General features: G+C 38.1%; 1 pseudogene; it reads left to right on the forward strand.

Annotated features, from left to right (window-relative positions):
• Positions 1–21801, forward strand: part of LOC118675798 — a 44150-nt pseudogene extending 22349 nt beyond the window's left edge.
• The last annotated feature ends 345 nt before the right edge of the window (positions 21802–22146 follow it).

The raw sequence follows: 22146 nt of genomic DNA on the forward strand, positions 1-22146 counted from the left end.
CCTAGAATTAAAGGAAAAAGAAAGATTCCAGGTTGCAAGTCATCATAGATTGCCAAGGAGTTAGCTAGGAAAGCCCATACTAGACGCATAAAGAAAGTTAAGAACATAAATTAAAAGGAAGAAATTCCACAGCTTCCAAAAAAAAAAACCACCAATAAAGGTATGAGCATAAGATAGCCACCACAATTCTTAAAAGAAGCTAAAATGTACAAAACCAATAATGTAATATTTCTCACATCAGAGGAGAAGATTATAAAATATAAGTTTTCGGTGGAGTCAAATTGTCACTTAGATGTCAGTGAGCTAAACACTCAAACTAAAAAAATAAAGTTAAAAAAGCAAGGAAAGGCAAGAGGTTTTTGTTAAGTCTAATCAAGTACAGTGGGGCCTTGACTTATGAGTGTCCCAACTAACGAGTTTTTTGAGATACATTTTTTGCATTGAGTTGATAGAGTAATTTGAGTTAATGAGTTCGGACTCGGAATGAATTAAACTCGTAAGTCAAGGCCCCACTGTAATTGACTCGATACCCCCTCCCCTGATATCTGACCTTTAGGCCACTTACAACTGACATTCCCTTTCCCTTATTAGCCCGCATTCCACTTGCTGAGACCATTATCCTTTCCCTGGGGGCCTTCTGAGGACTCAGACCCACCCAAAGAATTCTCCACCCAGAAAAAGCCTGCCTAGAGTCCTGTAAAACCTCCTACTCCCGGTCCCTGGGTGCTGGCGCCATCGGTATTCAGATGACCTAATAAATTCATAATCCCTCACCACTTTGGCCTCATGCATTCCTCCTTCAGCGACCCTAACAGTTTTAAAAGCAAAAAAGAAAATAATAAGGAACAAAACAAAAATAACACATTAAAAACTGACAAAATTGATACACCAAACATTTAAAGAAATTAGTAAGATAGAGTCTGGAAACCCAATTTTAAAAATAGAAGAGAAGATGCAAATACAAATATAGGATAAAAGAAATGACTTACTAAGCAACAGAAATTTCAAAAAAATAATAAAAGGGCATTGTGCTGAACAATTCACTAATATATTTGAATGCCCAGAAAAAAAATAATGTTTCTAGATTATAAAATAAGAAAATGGCACCCAAAAAATGAAAATGTGAAAGAGCAAACTGAATTAAGTAATTTTAAATGGTAACTAAAAAACAAATTTCCCCTCCCCAGTGCCCCAAGGTTAGATGTTTTTAGTCCCGAGTTCTGACAAAGTTTAAATAATAATTAATTCTTATATAAATCATAAATTATGTTCAGCTTTTTATTTTTGTTGATGACAGTGTAACTGTTCCCACAACTAGGAAATGAGATATAAGATAAAATTCAGTTAAAAATGTAAATGTGAAATCCCTAATGGAACATTAGATAATTGACTCTGATGGCATAAGTTTAAAAAATCAGGATACTGTACAAATAATGATTGACGTTATGAAATTCTACCAATGTAATATGCCAATTGGTAGACTTAGAGCAAGCATTCTATGTAATAGAGAAAGTTTAGTAATATGAAAACAAACAAATAGCATTGCCCAGTCGTCGACAACTCTTGAGCAAAAAATATAACATGGTCAATGCAACAAAGAAAGAAAGTGGGAGACAAATGTCATGTGAGTCTCATAAAAAATGTGACTTTGGCAGAATGTGGAGACAGACCATTTAAAACAAATTAGAGAACTCAACAAAGAGGTTTAATTCAAGATAAGTTTACAAGAATAAAGGCATTGTTTTTCCACTAAAAAATAATTTCCAAAATATAAAAAAATGACTGAATTTTATTATTATTGTTCATGTAAAACTTCTTTTGGAAGGTTATCTTACCTGGGATCCATGGTTTTCAAATTAAAAAGTTGGTTTTTTTTAATTAAAAAAAAAAAAGGTCATTGTGTTTTTGTCATTTCAAAGAATTACATTACAGCTTATGAAAATGCATATTGTTTTAACACGTATCCAAATTGTCATTTTCAAGCTTTTGGAATTACCAGGAAACACACCAGCTAAAGGTCAAAACGGACATCATCCAGAACCACAGGAAGGCTGGCTGAGTGGAAATTCTACAACTAGAAGGAAAGAGAAGAGCACACTGAGACTCAGATGTGCAGAAGTAAAGTGCAGAGGTACGGAGGCACACAGGGAAAGGGCTGGCAACTGAGCATGCTGTTGTCTTTATCAATTGGGAGGGAGTCACAAGCTCCTGACTGCTCTGAACTCCAGTTCCAGGCGAGTCTCTGGGGACCCATACTCATACGGGGAGAAACTGGACTGTCTGGCATTGGGCGGAACTTGAGGGCGACTTTCTCTCAGAGGTGCTTGCAGTGATTACCACGGGACACTGAGACCCAGGGCCTCTTAGGGCAGAGCTGAGGATCAGCCATAGCTCTTTGCTCCGCCCTGCTGATCCTCTGAGACCCAATCCCACCCAAGCTGTGCGCGGAGGCTTTTGCATATGAATAGCCTGGCCCTTTGCAATCTAAAATTACCTAACAAACTGCAGCTGGGTCAGAGAGACCTAGAACATCCAAAAGAAGGCCCAAGGCCCCACAGCAGCTTGCATTGCTTCACAGCTGGGCCTCATCTGGGCACCTCCAAACCCCAAACAAAGAAGAGGAATCTGCAGATCTCTCCATAGCTCCTGCTGGGTAGCCTCAGGCAGAGGCTAAATTAGCACCTCCTTAGAGATCCAAGAGCCAGTGTACCCAGTGGTCAGAGTGGGACCATCCAGATTACAACTCTTCAGATCCATAAGGGACACACTCAGGTGGCAGACTCAGTGAGCACCAAAGCCCCACTGAAGCAAGTCTTGCCCAATAAGGGTGTCTCCAGCACAGAAGTTCTCCCACCATAGACAAAGCTGATTCTCACAGCCAATTGGCCTGGAGGTCAATTCCTCCCAGTGATACCTACAACAATCAAGGCTTAACTACAACAAGACTACAACAAGACTGTGCACAATGCCCACAAAGGGGTGCACCAAGAGTGTCCACCTCAGGTAATTGGGGAGGCTGAGCCACTGGGCCCTATAGAACACCTAGCAAAGAAAGCCAATCTATCAACACAGGGAAGCAGCCAAAATGCAGAGACACAGAAACAGGTCACAAATGACAGAAATGGAGGAAAGCAAACTACTGGATATAGAGTTCAAAACCATGGTTATAAGGTTTTTCAAGAATTTTCTAGTAACAGCCAACAAATTTAGTAAGACCCTCGATAAATCTAGTGAGACCCTCGAGGATATGAAAAAGGACCAACTAGAAATTAAGCATACAATGACTGAAATAAAGAATATTATACAGAGATCCAACAGCAGACTAGAGGATCGCAAGAATCAAGTCAAAGATTTGAAATACGAAGAAGCAAAAAACACCAAACCAGAAAAGCAAAAAGAAAAAAGAATCCAAAAATATGAAGATAGTGTAAGGAGCCTCTGGGACAACTTCAAGCATACCAACATCCGAATTATGGGGGTGCCAGAAGAAGAGAGAGAGCAAGATATTGAAAACCTATTTGAAGAAATAATGACAGGAAACTTCCCCTACCTGGTGAGAGAAGTAGACTTACAAGTCCAGGAAGCACAGAGAACCCCAAACAAAAGGAATCCAAAGAGGACCACACTAAGGCACATCTTAATTAAAATGCCAATAGCAAAAGACAAAGAGAGAATCTTAAAAGCAGCAAGAGAAAAACAATCAGTTACCTACAAGGGAGTACCCATAAGATTGTCAGCTGATTTCTCAACAGAAACTATGCAGGCCAGAAGGGAGTGGCAAGAAATACTCAAAGTGATGAATGCCAAGAACCTACAACCAAGATTACTTTATCCAGCAAAGCTATCATTCAGGATTGAAGGTCAGATAAAGAGCTTCACAGATAAGAAAAAGCTAAAGGAGTTCATCACCACCAAACCAGTATTATATGAAATGCTGAAAGGTATCCTTTAAGAAGAGGAAGAAGAAGAAAAAGGTAAAGATACAAATTATGAACAACAAACACATATCTATCAACAAGTGAATCTAAAAGTCAAGTGAATAAATAATCTGATGAACAGAATAGACTGGTGAATATAATAGAATCACGGGCATAGAAAGGGAGTGGACTGACAATTCTTGGGGGGAAAGGGGTTTGGGGGGTGCTGGAAGAGCCTGGACAAAAATCGTAGACCTATGGATGAAGACAGTGGGAGCGGGTGAGGTAAGGTCAGAGGGTGGAGTGGGAACCGGGTGGAGGGGAGCTCTGGGGGGGGAAAAAGAGGAACAACTGTAATAATCTGTACAATAAAGATTTAATTTAAAAAATAGGTTTGCTGTTAGGTCTTTCTCCATTATTTTCACTGAAGTATAAATGACAAAGTTGTGGCAAAAGCAAGAAAAAGATACTGTCAACCAGGAAAAACACAGAGTGAGCAGGTGTGTACATTAAACCTCACTGCAATCTACTATGTACCTCTTTTGTGTTTTTAACCTCATCATCCAAACAAACAGTGCAAATCACTAAGCCCAGAGCCATGTTTGTTACAACTTCAATGCCATTGTTCACTAGGGAACGTGCAGGCTTCTGAAGAGCCTTGAGTGCACTTCAGCAAACCTGCATAATGGGGGCGGTGGTGAATTTAAAATTAGAACTTGGCACATTGATTTCCTTTGAAAGAAAAGCAAGAGAAAGAAAAATGTGAAATTTTAAAAAAATGAATTCTATCAAAATTCTTAATATTTGAAAGAGTATCCTCCGTTGTTATTGTAGGCAAATACCAATACAATGATTCTAAGCAGTTGACTGGCAACAAGCAGGAAGAATAGAAGCTGACTATTATTCAGCTTCAAATTTAATTTTCTTTTCTTTTCAGACAATCATATTATAGTCACCCCTCCCAAAGGATTTCCCACTTTAAGACCCAATATTCCATATGAGAAATATATGGATGTAAGAGCATGTAAAGTTAAAAATAAGAAGTACAGAATCTGCTACAGCTGGGGATAATTAGTAAAAAAACAAGTTTTCGCCAGAAATAAAAGGAAGTTGGGTAGACAGATTTTTCTGTAGCCAGGGTTTGGGAGATCCATGGAAAGAGAACATATTTACAACCCCTATCCCTTCTCTTTCATCTCATAGAATCTGGCAAAAGAAAATCCGTTGTATAAAGTGTAAAAAAACACCACATATTCATTATTTAATTGAGATTCTCTTAATGAAACAGGCAAGATCCTGAAGCATTTGAGAAATCAATAACTTCTGAGGCTCTCAGGATCTTTTCATGCCAATTCTGAAGCATACACATGACATTTGAAATTCCTGAGCAGTCACTCCAAATAACCAGATCCTTTTAAAGCTTTTCTTTTCTGTACCTGAACACTCAGGACTGATAGCGTAGGATTACTCTCCTACCCGTACTAACTACTTCCGTTAGTTTCTATAGAAGCAAATATTTCCCCAGGTTATGAATTTAATGTGACAATGGTGGTTTAATGAAACTGACTTTATCATGATTTTACCCAAGTCAATAAGTAGTGATTAGCCTTTGCTCAGAGTCATGCAGGTGGATTTCCAGGGATGTAGATCTTGCTAAGACTCAATTCCTAGCCTCAGTTCCCTTGCAGTTTAGCTAACAAGAGGCAGGCTGTCTTTCTTAATAATTAAAATGTTCCATGGGTTGGAAATGCTGTGCATTAGATGTAGTCTGGACTTTATGTCTATCATCAAAGGATATTTCCCAATGGTGAACTGAGAATATTTCTAATTGTATATTTCCTTCCCATTGCCATTGAAACAATGTAAAAACACTGAAGAAATTAATAATGAGGATAATTGGTCGAACATATTGTATACATATAAACCAGAATATTTTTATAGATTTAAATGAGTCAAAAGGAGTTATGCCCAGTCTTTCCATGGACCAGAGAAAACTGAATTTGTTCTTCTGAAGCCAACTGAGATTTATGCAGGCTTGTATGTATTTTTCATTCAATCCATTTGCTACTCATTAAATTGCCAAAGTATATTAACTTAAAAGGTTGAAACTACATTAATTTATGATGTCTGCATAAAGAGTTTGGTCTTTGGCTTTTCTTGAAAGCTGGAACTATAATCTAGATATTCAAACTTTAAAATTTACCAAAGGACATTCTCACAGGTTGAGTAAAGGTTAATGAATAGCTAATAAGTCAGCACCTAAATGTGAGGTAAAGAAATGTACATCTTTTGTAAAATTTCTGTTTTGAATTTTACTCTTTATTTTTTCCTTGACATTCTACCCTTCCTATACTAGCATACTGTTATCTCTCTTAGTTATAAATACTTCCTCTTCCCATTGGATACATTCTTCCTGCTAATTTTTAATGTTGACATTAAGCCTAGGCCTGAGGCATGTCCTTTGTTTAATCTTCAAGAATCAGAAGAATAAACAAAGGTTAATATAATGTTGATTTAGTGAATTGCTTAGATATGACCTCAGGGCAGTTAAGCTTTGTATGCATTTCAATAATTTAACACAAGAACTGAAACAATATTCTAATTCTGAATCTATAATGTTCCTGAATAGTTAAAGAAAGAAGTCTTACATCCAACATCATTTTTAGAAATTTATAAACTATTTGGGGGGTGGGGTGGTATAGGACATCTTTGGGTATAGTTTTAATAAAATTATTATCTTAGAAATTTTTTAAAACATCATTTTTTCTCATGTATCAGTGATACTGAAAAGAGACTCCATTACATTCTAGTTCCTTGAAAATATTAGAAAAGGATGTATACATCTCATTTATATGCTCTTTGAATAGAATTACAGAGATATTCAAAACTATACAAAGTCTAGTATTTCTCTCCTACAAATATTTAGAAAGTGTCTAATTTGTGTACATAAACTTGGAAGTTTTCAAACCCAGATGTTGAAGTCTAAATATGCTTTTTTTCATAAATTAAAATTGTGATTTTAAAAATATTTAGTCCTGCCCTAGCTGGTTTGGCTCAGTGGATAGAGCGTCGCCTGTAGACTGAAAGGCTCCAGATTTGATTCCAGTCAAGGGCATGTACCTTGGTTGCAGGCACATCCCCAGTAGGAGGTGTTCAGGAGGCAGCTGATTGATCTTTCTCTCTCATCGATGTTTCTTTCTAACTCTCTATCCCTCTCCCTTCCTCTCTGTAAAAAATCAAATATATATATATATATATATATATATATATATATATATATATATTCCTTAATATGGTTTGATTATAGCAAAACTCTAGAACAAAAAATCAAGTATCTTTCATTCTAATTCCCAACAGGATCACAACTGACAATTGACATTTATTCCAGTTAAAATCCACTAGTAGAACATTCCAAGATCAAATACTGCTTACTGTTGGGGAAATTCCTTTCTTTCTAACGCAGCAAGCATTCAGCCCTGACACATGCATGGCAAAGACATCCAGGTTGCACAATGATCCAAACCCAGCCAGTCCTTGGCCCCGGACTCCTGAAAACTTTACGTGCTCCCATGGAACTTGGCCCCAGCCATGGTCTTTAAAACAAAATAGTCCTGACTAACTGAATTCCATCTCTAAAGAACAACTCTGACTCCAGGCAATCACTCGTCATCCAGGTCTTGTCCTTATCACCACCATTTGTCCAAAACAGAGACCCCTGTGTCCTTCTGGTTCCTCATTTCATCAGGGACAAGTTCCAGACTTCAACCTTTTTACATTTCCTCCTCCCATCTCGGATACCTGTCTCTATTAGTTATGGTTAAAGTAACTAACAGAATGTTTCAATTTCCTGTAATGTAAGTGACAGTTTACCTATAGCAATCTTTAATAGGCACATTTCCTTGTATTCTTTCACTTTTAACAGAAAAGAGTTGGTCATTGTTTATAAAGAAATCTTGCTGTTACCTTAGGAAAATCAGTCTAGGTCAACTTTGACCCATCCTATATAATAAAGAGGTAATATGCAAATTGACTGTCAGACCCTTGCACAAGATGGCCCCCATGTGGTCACAAGATGGCCAGCAGGGGAGGGCAGTTGTGGGTGATCAGGCCAGCAGGGGAGGGCAGTTGGGGGCAACTGGGCTGGCAGGGGAGGGCAGTTGTGGGTGACTGGGCCTGCAGGGGAGGGAAGTTGGGGGCAATTGGGCCAGCAGGGGCAGGCAGTTGAGGGCAATTGGGCAGGCAGGCAGGCGAGCGGTTGGGAGCCAGTGGTCCCAGATTGAAGAGGGTGCAGGCTGGGCTGAGGGACATCCCCCTCCCCATGCATGAATTTCATGCACTGGGCCTCTAGTAATTTAAAATAAATAAATGGAATTGTAGAGAGTTGCATTGTGATAGATCTGATTATTTCCCAAAGACAGTATTAGTAAACAATTCTCCTTTTTGGGGAAGAGTTAAAATATATAAACTTCAAGTGTTCTACCTTACTGAAATGTTGGCCAGAAATATTTCTCTCCCCTTCATCTTGAAAGGCAGAGTCTAATTCCCCTCCTGAATGACCTGTTTGACCAATAGAATGCAGAAGTGACATTCTTAAACCTCTGAGGCTACTCAGAAGAAGTCTGAAAGGTTCCACTAGATTTCTTAGAACGTGGATCTCAGATGTTTGAGATGCCATGTAAAATGTTGGACTATCCTGAGATCCACAGCTGGAAAAACCACATGGGGTATCCTGAAACTAGGTGAAGAATTAAACAGAGTTGTGCAAACAGCCTTGTTGATCCAGCCCTTAAAATTTTGAGTCTTCCCAAAGATTGGGGCCAGATACTAATCATCTTTACTGAACCCTACATAAAGTGCAGATTCAAAAGCAAACTCAACAAGTGTTGTTATTTCGAGCCATAAAGGATTTATTTCTGGGACAGAGAATGTTACACAGTAATCAGTAACTGAAACATTTTCTGTTATCACCCACTAGTGGTCCAGTGCATGAAATTCATGCACATTAAAAGGGAATTGATTAGAGGAAATATTTTAATATTGCTAGTTGCCCTTTCTCTATAATAGAAGTGTCAGAGATGAAAGAAAATTAGTAAAATGTATATGAAAATCTTCCTCCATTCAGAGTCTGGGATGTGCCACGGGACCCAGAGTCAATTTCCACCCACTTGTGCAAGCCTCAAAATCACATGAGACCCAGACCCAGCCAGTCCCACCCTCATCAAGCCCCGCTGGGTGGAGGGTGCAGCCTCAGGAACCCTGGCCCAGTGCAGGCAGGGGGCACAGCCTCAAGTCCCCTGTCAAGCCCCGCCAGGTGGGGGGTGCAGCCTCAGGAACCCCATAGCCCCACCGGGTAAGGGGCACAGCCTCAGGTCCCCCACCTGGCAGCCTCAAGGCCCTGCTGATCACTTGTTACAAGAACCCTGCCTCCACTGTGGGCGCAGCCATCTTGTGACGGTGTGATGGAGTGAGGGTCAAATTGCATATTACCTCTTTATTATATAGGATTGATTACATGAGGTTGAAATCGTGAAAGTTGTTGAGAGTTTCTTTATCCCATCTTCTTCATGTAATCACATAATTGGAGTCACCATGAAGCCAAATTGTGAGGCAGGTAGAGCTATTATAACTTTAATGTCTCCTGTCTCAAACACCCATTCATTTATACATTGATGGCATTTCCTACTACTCTGCAATTTACAGGGACCTAATGTTCCCCATAGAATGCTTCAATCTGACTTTACTAAATAAATCCGACACTCAGGAAATGTAATCTTAAATTTATCTATTTTTATCAATTTGTAGTTGTGATTGGTAATTCCTACTTGGTTTTTCTTCTAGGATTGATTCCTCCAGTGTACAAATGTCATTTTCTTTTCTTATCATCTTTATATCAGGTCTGAACTAGATTACTTCCAGATTACTTTTGTTTACCCTTCCCTGCCCCATGTATTCTCTATACTGCAGCCAGGAGTCTTTCTGAAATGTAAATCCTATCACTAACCTCTTATCCCACCCCCCTTTCCCATACCTCATATACCTCACCACACACACACACACACACACACATACACAGTCTCAACTCCTTGAAATATTCGATGTGGCCCTAGCTGGTTTGGCTCAGTGGATAGAGTGTCAGCCTGCTGACTGAAGGGTCCCAGGTTTGATTCTGGTTAAGGGCATATGCTGGGGTTGCAGGCTCGATCCCCAGTAGGGAGGGAGCATGCAGGAGACAGCCAATCAATGATTCTCTCTCATCATCTATGTTTCTATCTCTCTCTTCCTCTCCCTTCCTCTCTGAAACTATGAAATATTCATAACTCCTCAAATTTAATGTGTGCACTCTCTTCACTAGGTCTCTGCAAAGAGTTTCTTTTATCTTTAGAACTCGCTGATTCTCTTTACCTTTCCTTATACTTTTACACCTTTCAATTTTCCCCTATACCTCGGTAAAAACAACTCTTGCAATAAGACTTCCTGGACTCCTCCCTCAATATTGATTATTTAGTCTTTCTATCAAGACATGTAAACATAATCAAGGCATATAAACTTTTGTATTACTCCTGAGACCCCCCTGTGGCAACTAAGATATTGATCACATGGTAAACCTTAAATATTTGTGATTTGAATAACAGTTATTAGTTGCAATTTTGTGTCAATTACTCATCAATGGATAGCATACTCACTTTCATTAATACTGGTAGCCTAGTAATAGGTAGTTCAAACTAAACGTGTCTAAAACTGATTTCATTTTTTAATCCATAATATTATCCTCCTGCAGCCATTTCTACTTTAAGCATCAACAACTGTATCCTTTCAATTCCTCTACCTTCAAAATACATATTTCTTGCCCTGACCGGTTTGGCTCAGTGGATAGAGCGTTGGCCTGCAGACTCAGGGGTCCCAGGTTAGATTCCGGTTAAGGGCATGTACCTTGGTTGCGGGCACATCCCCAGTGGGGAGTGTGCAGGAGGCAGCTGATCGATGTTCCTCTCTCATCGATGTTTCTAACTCTCTATCCCTCTCCTTTCCTCTCTGTAAAAAATCAATAAAATATATTTAAAAAAAATACATATTTCTGGATCCAATCCCTTTTCACTATCTCCAATGTTACCACCTCGGTCCAATACTCAGTCATCTCTTATTTAGATTGTTGTTTTGGCCTCTTGGTTGGCTTTTGTTTCCACCCTATGTCACCTACTCTTGGCATAGCCATCCAGAATGATCTTCAAAAAATCCAAGTCAGATTATGCCATAGTTGCTGTATAATGGTCTTCAATGCCCTAAATGGTTTAATATTGATGGCATTATCAAATGAAGTTAAGATGAGAGAAATGAAAAGAGGCAGATGCTCTGTAATTCAAGTTCTCTCAATATAATTAGAATTTGATTAAAATACAAGAAAATTATACTTTTGTCATAAAGTATAATTTTATGCTTTCCTTTCTCTTTATGCTTAGTCTACCTCCTACTACTCCCCCCAGTGCTCACTCCTCTGAAAACACACTGGCTTGTGCAACATGCCTTAATCATACCAGTCAATTTCTACCCAGGCCCTTGAACTTGCTGTTTTCTTTTGCCTGAAACAGCCTCCTCATAATCATCCACACCCTCATTCCCTCATTTCTGTTAGGACTTGACTCAATTTTACCTTTTTTGAGAGGGCTTCTTTGACTTAACTATTAGGTTAACTACCCATTGCTAGCATTCCTTATCCTCCTTTATTACTAATTTATTGTTTTTTCTATCATACTTATCACCATTTATCATATTATACTATATATATATATATATATATATATATATATATATATATATATATATGTCTCAGCCCCACAGAAAATAAATTATATACATGTTTGTTGATTTTGTTAAAAAATAACTATTCTCACCAGAACCTAAAACAATGCCTGACACATAAGAAATACTCAGTGAATGTTTGTTGGATGAGTAAATGAACATCAGGAAAGTCTAAAATTGTTATTGCTCATTCTATTGCTGCACTTAAGGCAATAGCAATTCTTTGGTTCACCCAAGAAGCTTTAGCAAGGCTGATACCTCTTGCCAGAGAAGCACTCAAAGACTGACTAACAACATCCTTTTCTTAGCATCTCCTCCTGCCTCACCTCATCACTCTTTCTCCTTTACCCTCCTCCTCCCTATCTTTCCTCCTAATGAAATGACTTGCTTAAACTCTGAATACAAGACCCACAAAAATAAGTCAAACAAAGAGTTTCCGGTACCCAGCATCTTCTACTATTCTGGAACTTCACTTGTGCTATAGTAGATTCCTTCCACACTACATTTTAATGAAATATTAACCAGAATATCCAAAAAGTCATCTTTGGTATTTTCTTCTTTGAAAAACATATGAATAGCTAATCTCTAGACTAGAGACTTTGGCTTTGGTTTGTTTTGTTCTAACGAAAGAAGAAACAAACACATTGAACAATGCGGGTCTGTGTTAAGCACTTTGCGGGCATGATTTCATTTAATCTACACAATGTCATGGGGGGAGGCTTATGATTATCCTCTTGGTACTAAATAGAAAAGGGAGCAGTTAAATATCTTGACCATGGCAACAAAGCTAATTAATAAGCAGTGGAACTTGGCACTATAACTCCAAATTCTGTTCTTAACTCTTAAAATACACAATGTGAGTGTTTTTAGCCTTTTTATTTGAAATATTTCTGGTTTTTATGTGTTTTCCCATGGTGCTGAGCTGTAAAACTTTACAATGCACAGAGACTAGGTCGTTTTTCTAAGGGGCAACCAGGGAGTGGGGATTAGGGCTAACTGCTTCCACTCCACAGTCTAATTGTAGAGAGAGGTCACAGGTGAAAGATCTTCCAGCTGAGAAGAGTATAAAAGAAGAGGAAAAGTGGGTAATAATCCTAATTTTAAGGGAACAAAAGGAAAAAAAGACAAAGTTTGCTTAGGCCTAAAGACTTTCCCCAGCAAATACAAGAAATTTGAAAATAAAATAATAATAAAAATTCTCACCTTGTTTTGTACTCTTTTTCTTGAAATGCCGAACATATTATATTGCTAATATTATTTATTACTTACACTGGAAAATGCTGTTTAAATTAAGACCATGATAGTAATTCAATCCTTTACATATAGCCATGTTCCAATTTCCTTTATTGTCACCAAATCAAAATGCACACATATACACACACTTACTTAAATTTAGTGAAAAGAAAAATATGATCTGTTGCAGTTCAAACATTTACCATTTTTCTCATGACCTTAAATAATTTGTGAGCTTATATTGTAACAGTATTTGATTACAATCCAATAAATGTTTTTGAAAAAAAAAGTGTATTAGCATTTATAAATATTTTGGAATGATTAAATTAGGCTAAATTTAATCACTGGGTATGTTGTGGACTTAATTATTTTCTATTAAACTACAGGTGAGCTATTTTGCCCTGCATACTAGCTAATAGATGGTGTTTGTATGCAAGTCTTGGGACTCCCTTTACTGTAAAAATTACCTCACAAGTGGGATTTTTGAGCACAAAAGTAATTTTCTCAAAAGGGAAACTTTCTTATATTCTCTTTAGTAATGAACTGCTAATTTGAAGATACAACCTATAATAAAAGTACTTTAAGTACACTTTTCCTAATGAAAACACACAAAAATTTGTGCTGACATAATTTTGATTTTACATTTATGAATTATTACATGAAGGAATAAATTTGTAGTCTTCCTGTTACACTTTTGTCTTTTTTTCAATCCAGAATTATAGAGGAGTTGCAAGGCAATTAAGAGTGTTGTGTGGAGCATTCAGGTGCAGCACTGGAATTTTAAAACACTTTAAAGGCACTTTGAATAGTAATGTACAGTAATACACCTTTTAAATTCTACATCGACTTTAAAATTTTTCATGGAAAATTCCCAAGTTACCACGATAAGGTAAAGCTCTGTTTTCTTTGGGGAATATTTTTGGGAAAAATAACTTAGTTTTATTTTTATGGAAAAAATATCTAAATAGTAGTATTGCTGTTTAAATTTTGCCACATTTCTTTTTGTGGGTGTTTTGAAGGATTATGAAAACATTGTGTTTTGGCTTCCGCTGAATGTGAGAAAGAGGCAGTGTGTAAGTCCTGACGTACGTGGGCTTTATGTAAAGAGATTTTGCCATTTTCCAAGCCAGATATAGCTTCTGTATCAACAAATGAGACACAAATCCCCAATTTAGACTTGGAGAGAAATAATCCTATAATATTTACATAAATTATTTGTATTATAAGTTTGTTGATGAGACCATTGTATGTATCTAATGCTACCAAAAATTTAAATTTTACTATGTATTTAAGTTAATAAAATAAGTAACATTTACCTGTAGTAATCATGGAGGACAGAATTGTTACTATGAGGGATCTTCTGATACAGATGTCTATAAATAAAAGTGAAGGTAAATATCTGAACATGTATATGCTAAGTAAACCAAGGTCTGCGAATGATTTCTATTCAGAATGTTGAGTGCTATTAGATATAGACAGCAACTCAAACGTGAAAAATATTTAATGGAGCTTCTTATGTTTTAGTTATAAATTCTTTCATCAAAGATATGATTTTACTTTCATAGTAGGCTTCCACTCAAATATACTACTAATCTCTTCTCAACTTTCTGTACAATTCTCTGGTCTTTCAATACTTTATCTTAGGTCATGTTAGTCTTTCATTTCTATTTACTACGACACGATTGGTTGCCTTCCAGGCACACCAGGAACCCTTCTACAGACTTGAAATATATTCCTCATTACTTTCACAGTTGATTATCTTGAGGTGGCCAGGTAAGAAAGGGCCACTGTCAGTATACAGGTCATTCCCAGGGTGAGCTGCTAGCATGATTCGGTTTGAGAGTCCCTTTTTGTGCATTCACACTCAGACTGTAAGCAATGATGTCAGCATTACCCCAGAGATTTAAAAGAAGTAAAGGGCATGTGGAAAACCCAGGTAGGGTTAAATTCCATGAGATATTTAGACATTCTTAAAATAGGACAGTTTTGTTTGGAGAAGCCAACAAAATGGAACTCATAAATCCATCTCACAGCAGTCCAACAAAGGGTCTTCAGTCTAAACATTACTTACGATGGAATGAAATTCCCCAAATCATGTGAAACAACCATTATAAGGAAATGCATGTAGCTAGAAAATAAGAAAAATGTAATGGCTCTCTGCAAGGTAGACCAGATGTCTGCTTCTGCATGCCTCTTTCTTTTTATCTCTTGGGTAATGCTGAAGTCGTTGCTTACACGTTTGAGTGTGAATGAGAATGACCATTTCACACCAAATATTTCCAACCAGTCTGTCATCTGGCAAATAGCTGAGAATGCTTCTTGACATCTTGTTTTGCAGGGCGGCAATAATCTCTCACCACCCGTCAGTTCCACAGCGTCTCGTCACCTGTCACTGGTGATTCTGGCCATCAACAGCCAGTGCCTCTGTGATATCACTTCTGTCTGTTGGGAGTGCAACACCTCAAGCTGTCCTGTTGCTTAGATAGGAAATATGTTGACTGAAATAAAATTCTACAGGTACTGTTGACACACTGTCAACAGAGATAAAAACCCCAACTACACAGACTGAAAATAAAGGGGGCAATGGGCATAATAAGGATCATCTTTACTCCAGAATTATGTATATGCTCCATTGAAATATGCTCCTTTATATGAAAAGAAAACATTTAGCTTGTACAGAATATTAATGGCATTGTTGGGTTAGATAAAGAACAGCAAAGAAAACAGAGAAATTTCAAATGATGCATTTTGAACTTAGCAAAGTGTATTTTATTACTAAGGAATAGCAAGTGAAAAGCAAACTGCTCAACAATGTTTTACCCCTAGAAAGGAAAGATCAATAAATAAATGAGTTTTGAATACCATCACACATTGGTTAATGAGGAAAACATGTCTTGACTTTAGGTCTTGACATACATTTTCCCCCACCTCATTCTTAGAATTATTTCTACTTATGATTCATGTATCGGCCACCTCTGAATGAATAGTTTCATAATGGGGAGGATATTGCCTGTATATATTTTGAAGCCCTTCACTTTCTTTGAACTTCCCTAAGTACTCATGTCCATTATCAAACTAGCTCTAAAATTCACATCTCAATTGTTCATTCAGTTTAGTGAAAGATGATTAAAGAAGTATCCTCATACCCTTTATTTTAAAAAAATCTAATAACCTTTATGAGAGAATAGACCCACTAAAATTATATTTGAGTAATATAAAAATTATGTTTCTTATAGTAAGAAATATTTCAAATCAAATTACATATAGCATAAATGAGGGGCTTGTGTAAATCTAATAATTATCATGAAAGTACAAATGCCAAGCAGCAAAAGTTAATTACAAGTCCACTTTCTCATTATATTTGGAAAAAACCTTTGATGATTACACAGCCAAAGGATTTGTTCTGATTTTTTTAAAAAGGGAGACAATTTGAAAATTCTCATTAAATTTTGAATTTAGTTATTTATAGGTAAATATTAACTCTAAATATCAATAAATGACCATAAAAATAGGATATTTTTATTGTATGAAAATTTGTTGTATACATGTTATAGCACAAACCTATTCCCTCTGAAGTATATGTGTTTAGAGCACAAACAAATGTAGACATGGCTGGCTTATGTATAAGCAAATAATATGTATGTGTCATAATACCATATATAATAAAAGCCTAATATGCTAAGTGTCCAGTTGTCGGTTCAACCAATCAAAGTGTAATATGCTAATGATATGCTAAGGCCGCTCAACCACTCGCTATGACACGCACTGACCACAAGGAGGCAGACAGTCAACCAGTCAACCAGTCGCTATGATGTTCACTGACCACCGGAGGCAGATGCTCCTACCAGTAGGTTAGCTTGCTGCTGGGGTCTGGCTGATCTGGGGACTGAGCGAGACAGGTCGGACACGCCCTGGAGCCCTCCCGTGGTCCCTCCTGGTTGGCCAACCTCCTGCGTCCCTCCCTGACCCTGATCGTGTACCGGTGGGGTCCCTTTGCCTGGCCTGCGCCCTCACAATCTGGGACCCCTCAGGGGATGTCCAAGATCTGGTTTCAGCCAAATCCTGCAGGCCAGGCCGAGGGACCTCACTGGTGCATGAATTCATGCACCAGGCCTCTAGTAAATTGTAAGTCTGGAAATGTTTTCTCAAATTGCAGTTATCCAAGGTCAAACTTCACATCTGAACTTTAATCTCATCCACTTCAAAGAGCCTGTCACATGCACTGACACCCCTGGAGTTGCTTGGTCCTACCCAGCAGCCTCTTTGAGTTGGGTTCACAAGGAAAGCTCTCCCCTGACTACTTCCACACATTCCCCAGTCTATGCCTGGCCCAAAGTAAAAGTCCAGTGGGTACCTGAACAAGCAGGCACTAATCTCTATTTCCTGGACCACAGAGACCCACAGTCAATTCTCCAAAGCATTCTCTCACATAGTTTTCTTACCAAACTTGTATTAAAGAGTAAGAAGCATCCACACCTTTCCCTCCTCCCTGCCACTTTCTGTTAGGCAGACAATTTTCCTCAAAGAAAGCAGTACTTGAACACTCTTGGAAAATCCAGCATAGATTATTCAGGTATGTGTGTATAGAACATATGCATACCTATCAGCAACATCAGCTATGTTTCAGTTTGCTTGAGAGTGGAGATAATGGGTAAAGTCCACTTTAATAACCCATTAGATAGAAAAAGATGATAGATGATAGATGATAGATAGATAGATAGATAGATAGATAGATAGATAGATGATAGATGTCAGAGTGCACGCACACACACGCACACACAGGCACATACTAAGTTTAAACACTATGTTAACTAAAGACATTTTTATACTAATAATGAACATTACATATTATGTCACACAATAAATACTTATTTCAAAAACTGGGCAGATTTCTTTACATTTTACATTCTTTATTCATTTTTTAAAAACACAAAAAATAGGCTAAAACTTTAAAATTACAGCCTCATTTTTCCCTTTTGCCCTTACCACCCTCCAACCATACATCTCCTATATAATAAAAGCCTAATATGCAAAGTGTCTGGTCGTCTGGTTGACCGTTCAACCAATCAAAGCGTAATATGCTGATGATATGCTAAGACCACTCAGCCACTCGCTATGACATGCACTGATCACCAGCGGGCAGACAGTCCACCACTCGACCAGTTGTGTGATGTGCACTGACCACTAGGGGACAGATGCGCTGACCCATAGGTTAGCTTGCTGCTGGGGTCTGGTTGATTGAGACTGAGTGAGACAGGCTGGACATGCCCTGGAGCCTTCCAGCAGTCCCTCCTCAGCTGGCCAACCTCCTGTGTGCCTCCCTGGCCCCAATTGTGCACCAGTGGGGTCCTTTGGCCTGGCCTGAGTCCCTCACAATCTGGAACCCCTCGGGGGATATCAGAGAGCTGGTTTCAGGCCAATCCCACAGGCCAGTCCAAAGGACCCCCCACTGGTGCACGAATTCATGCACCGGGCCTCTAGTAAATTTAAAAAATGAGAAAGATAAATGACTTAGGAAAGAGGAGTTATGTGGAAAAGAGACAGGTTCTTCCTGGAAAAGACTGAAGCCATTTTTAGTTAACTACACATGAGCTATTCCTAAAGCAAAGAAGACATATTTTTCAGCACTATACTACAGTTACTTGTTTCTTCATCAGTGGCTAAGATAGTTAGGCCTATCAAAATACAGAGACACTTGGAAAAAGAATCGCAGGACAATGGTTCCAAAGAAGCTGTCACCTTCCCTGGAAGCTTCCAGTGAGCTGAGATAACTCTCCTGCAGCAGTGGGGGGCACCCAGACCCACGCTATCATTCCTTCTGTTTGTCTTTCCATTCTCCTCTTCCAGGCTGTTTCATACAGCAACTATTCAAATGTTTTTTGGATACTTTCATCAGCTACGGCTTCCAAAAGTTTGGTTAAAATAGTAAGTTAGCTGAGCAAGCAACACTGTGGCCTTTTCCTTTTATTGGGCACACCAGTCAATTGCCGCCCCTCCCCCATTCTATTCTCCTCGCACCAGGACAGAGCCTTCCCTGGATGGGTGTTCTGCTGGCTGGCCAGGGGCCATTTCCTTGCAAGCCACACATCTGTGCCCTTGGAATCTGAATCGTTGCCTTCATTTCAGGGCATCAGGGATATTTCTGCCAAACTCTGAGCTGTTTCTTTCCTTTTTGTTCTTTAATTCCTCCTTGGGTTTTTTTTCTTTTTTTTCTTTTTTCAATTCCTGAGAGCAGTCTGTGCTACTCACATAGCTGACACAGCTGACACCACTAGAAAATACAAGAGTGATTTGGAGGGTTTTAATTCATCTCCGCGCTACCTCAACTGGCTTGACTTTTTTATTTTGGAGAAGTCATTTAAATTCTTTCAGTTCCTTGTAAATTTATCTGCAAAATGAGGTTTATTATAGGACTGTGTGAGGAGCAAATAGCTGGTATTAGTCTTACTCTTAGGTCAGAGGGCCCCTCATCCATGACTGACCAAAATGCACGGGGTTGAGCTGAAAGGCTTCCTTTTACCTAAATTGTTCCCTTCTCTTCTTAAAGTTGGTGTTTTCACAATGGGATTTTTAAAGGCCAAATAAAAACAGTGATGCCTTGTGAAGGCTCCAGATCCATTAAAACAGCAACAACAAAATTATGAAATCCGTTACAGTGCTCAGCTAATATTTTAATCTATAAATCAACATTTCAGAACCCTTCGCTCTGTAAGAGATAGCCATTGTACATATTTATCTTTGCAAACTTAGAATTTAATGGCTTCTAATCTATGCTCACAACCTGGATAATGTTATCATATTTGAGGCTCACATGGAAAAGTACTTTTAAGACATACCAGTTACAGTTTATATACAAAAGTCAGTTGCTTTTCAAATGTCATTTCCATTAGTATCTTATATCAGAATGACAAGTGAAATGAACACACTGTAACCTAGTATCTTAAAAGGTTATGTTGAAGGAGGAGAGAGGCTTAAATTAATTTTCCCCGTTCTTATCCAGTAGGTCTTTACCTCAATAGGATTTCCTATAATTCTATCTTAATCCATGTCTCTACGGATGAACCAAACAGACCACAACATAGAAGAGCCTGCCAAACTGGCTCCCTGCCAGCAGCCCTTTCTACCCTTTAAGAGAGACTTCAGCTTAATGATTGTACAGTTATCCAAATCAATCAAGAAAGCAAAGAGCAGACGTGTATCTTATGCTCTGCAAAGATCTATTTGTTTAGTCATGTGCAAACACTGCCCGAAAATGGTCAGAAGGATAGCACGTTAATCATTTACTACGTCTATTCAATTTTTAAAATTAATGCTAAGAATAAATCATTTCAAGGAATTTTTCTATATAAGCAATATTAATTTGATATTTGAGAGGACTTGCACTGCTGGTTTTATTGCTGGAGACTTGAAGTAGAAAATTATTTGTAAGGTCTAATGGAATCCATAATTATATTTTGGGGACTATGAATTAGCCAAAGATAATAAAAGTATCTTCTAGCAAAACCAGTGAAATGGAAGGATAAAATTTATATGTAGGCTAAAAGCTCACACTGTACCACCTTGCCCTAAGTGTTGCTCTATACTATTGGAAACACATTATAGAGGTTTGATATGTATTTCCTAATGAACAATTTTACTGGAACTATTTGTACCACAATCTTTCCTTTCTCTGCATTTTGATTACTGTTAAGAGACTGGAAAAATATGTTATTTATTTTAAGGCCAATATATGATCATACTGAGTAAAATGTAGATAGTTGGTTATCTATCACAGTAAATATTCACCATTTATATCCCTTAGAAATTTTAAGTCTAAATTTCAGCTTGATGGAATTCAGTATCACTGAATTTACAATTTTTTTTCATTAGAAAATTATCTTGGTTATAAATCTTAGATAAAAATACCCAAATGAGAACAGATTTTTTTTTATCAAATAACGAACAAAAGGGTTGATTCAAAAAAGTTGTCTTCTTTACTGTCTACACAGGACATAGAAAATGCAAAATGTCTTATCTAAATTTGAAAGTTGGTATTTAAATTTCTCCATATGAACTTTTGTCAGGGTTTGAATGGATAAAACAAATGAAAAGTGTCTATTTCTTATCTAAAAATTATTACTAAGCCAAGAATGAGTCCTCTATTAAATAGTCTCTTAAGAATCTATACCATCACTGCACTCAATCGCTTGAATATTTACCAAGAAAAAAATAAAAATTTTGCAATCTGTGTATTGTGAGAGACTTTTAAAGTATGAGATATACCATATTATATTTTATTTAAGAAAATAAAACTAAAGTGCAGAAAATAAATTAATGAATTCTGTTATAGTGTCCTGGGTAAAATGCCTTCTACTTCAGTCTATGAACTGCAGGTCCCCTAAGGAGAATTTGCTCAACTTCTCAAGAATTCACCTACAAATAAAAATATTTCTAGGGTGGAGACTTGCGCTTCCTCTTGGTCTGATATCTGCGAGGCAGTGGCTAAGCCCTACTCTGAGTCTCCCAGTGCTGCCCAAGGACCAACAACAAGAAGAAAGATGCTGGAAAGTCAGGCAAGACAGACGAAGACCCTGTGAACAAAGCCCAGGGACAAGACCAAAAAGAAGTGCTCCAAAGGCAAAGTTCCAGACAAAGCAACGTATGACAAACTCTGTAAGGAAGTTCCCAACTATAAGCTTCTAACGCCAGCTCTTGTCTCATAGAGACTGAAGATGTGTGTCTCCTTGGCCAGGGCAGCCCTTCAGGAGCTCCTTAGTAAAGGACTTATTAAACTAGTTTCAAGGCACAGAGCTCAAGTAATTTACACCAGACACACCAAAGGTGGGGATGCCCAGCTGCTGGAGAAGACACATGAACAACAGGTCTCACAGGCCACACATTTTGAAAAATAATACTATATCTATATATATAAAAAGCTAATATGCAAAGTGTCCCCTCGGGAGTTCAACCAGGACACGGGAGTTCGATCGCTTGCTATGATGTGCGCTGACCACCAGGGGGGCAGCAGGGAACGAAGAAAGGCCCTGACTGGCAGGCAGGGAAGGAAGGCCCTGATTGGCCCTGATCACTGGTCAGGCCTAGGGACCCTACCCATGCATGAATTTCATGCACCAGGCCTCTAGTGTGTGTGTGTGTGTGTGTGTGTGTGTGTGTGTGTGTGTGTGTGTGTGTACACATATAGTATGTATATATTTCTAGG

Source organism: Myotis myotis, unplaced genomic scaffold, assembly GCF_014108235.1.
Source record: "Myotis myotis isolate mMyoMyo1 unplaced genomic scaffold, mMyoMyo1.p scaffold_m19_p_2, whole genome shotgun sequence".
Lineage (NCBI taxonomy): Eukaryota > Metazoa > Chordata > Mammalia > Chiroptera > Vespertilionidae > Myotis > Myotis myotis.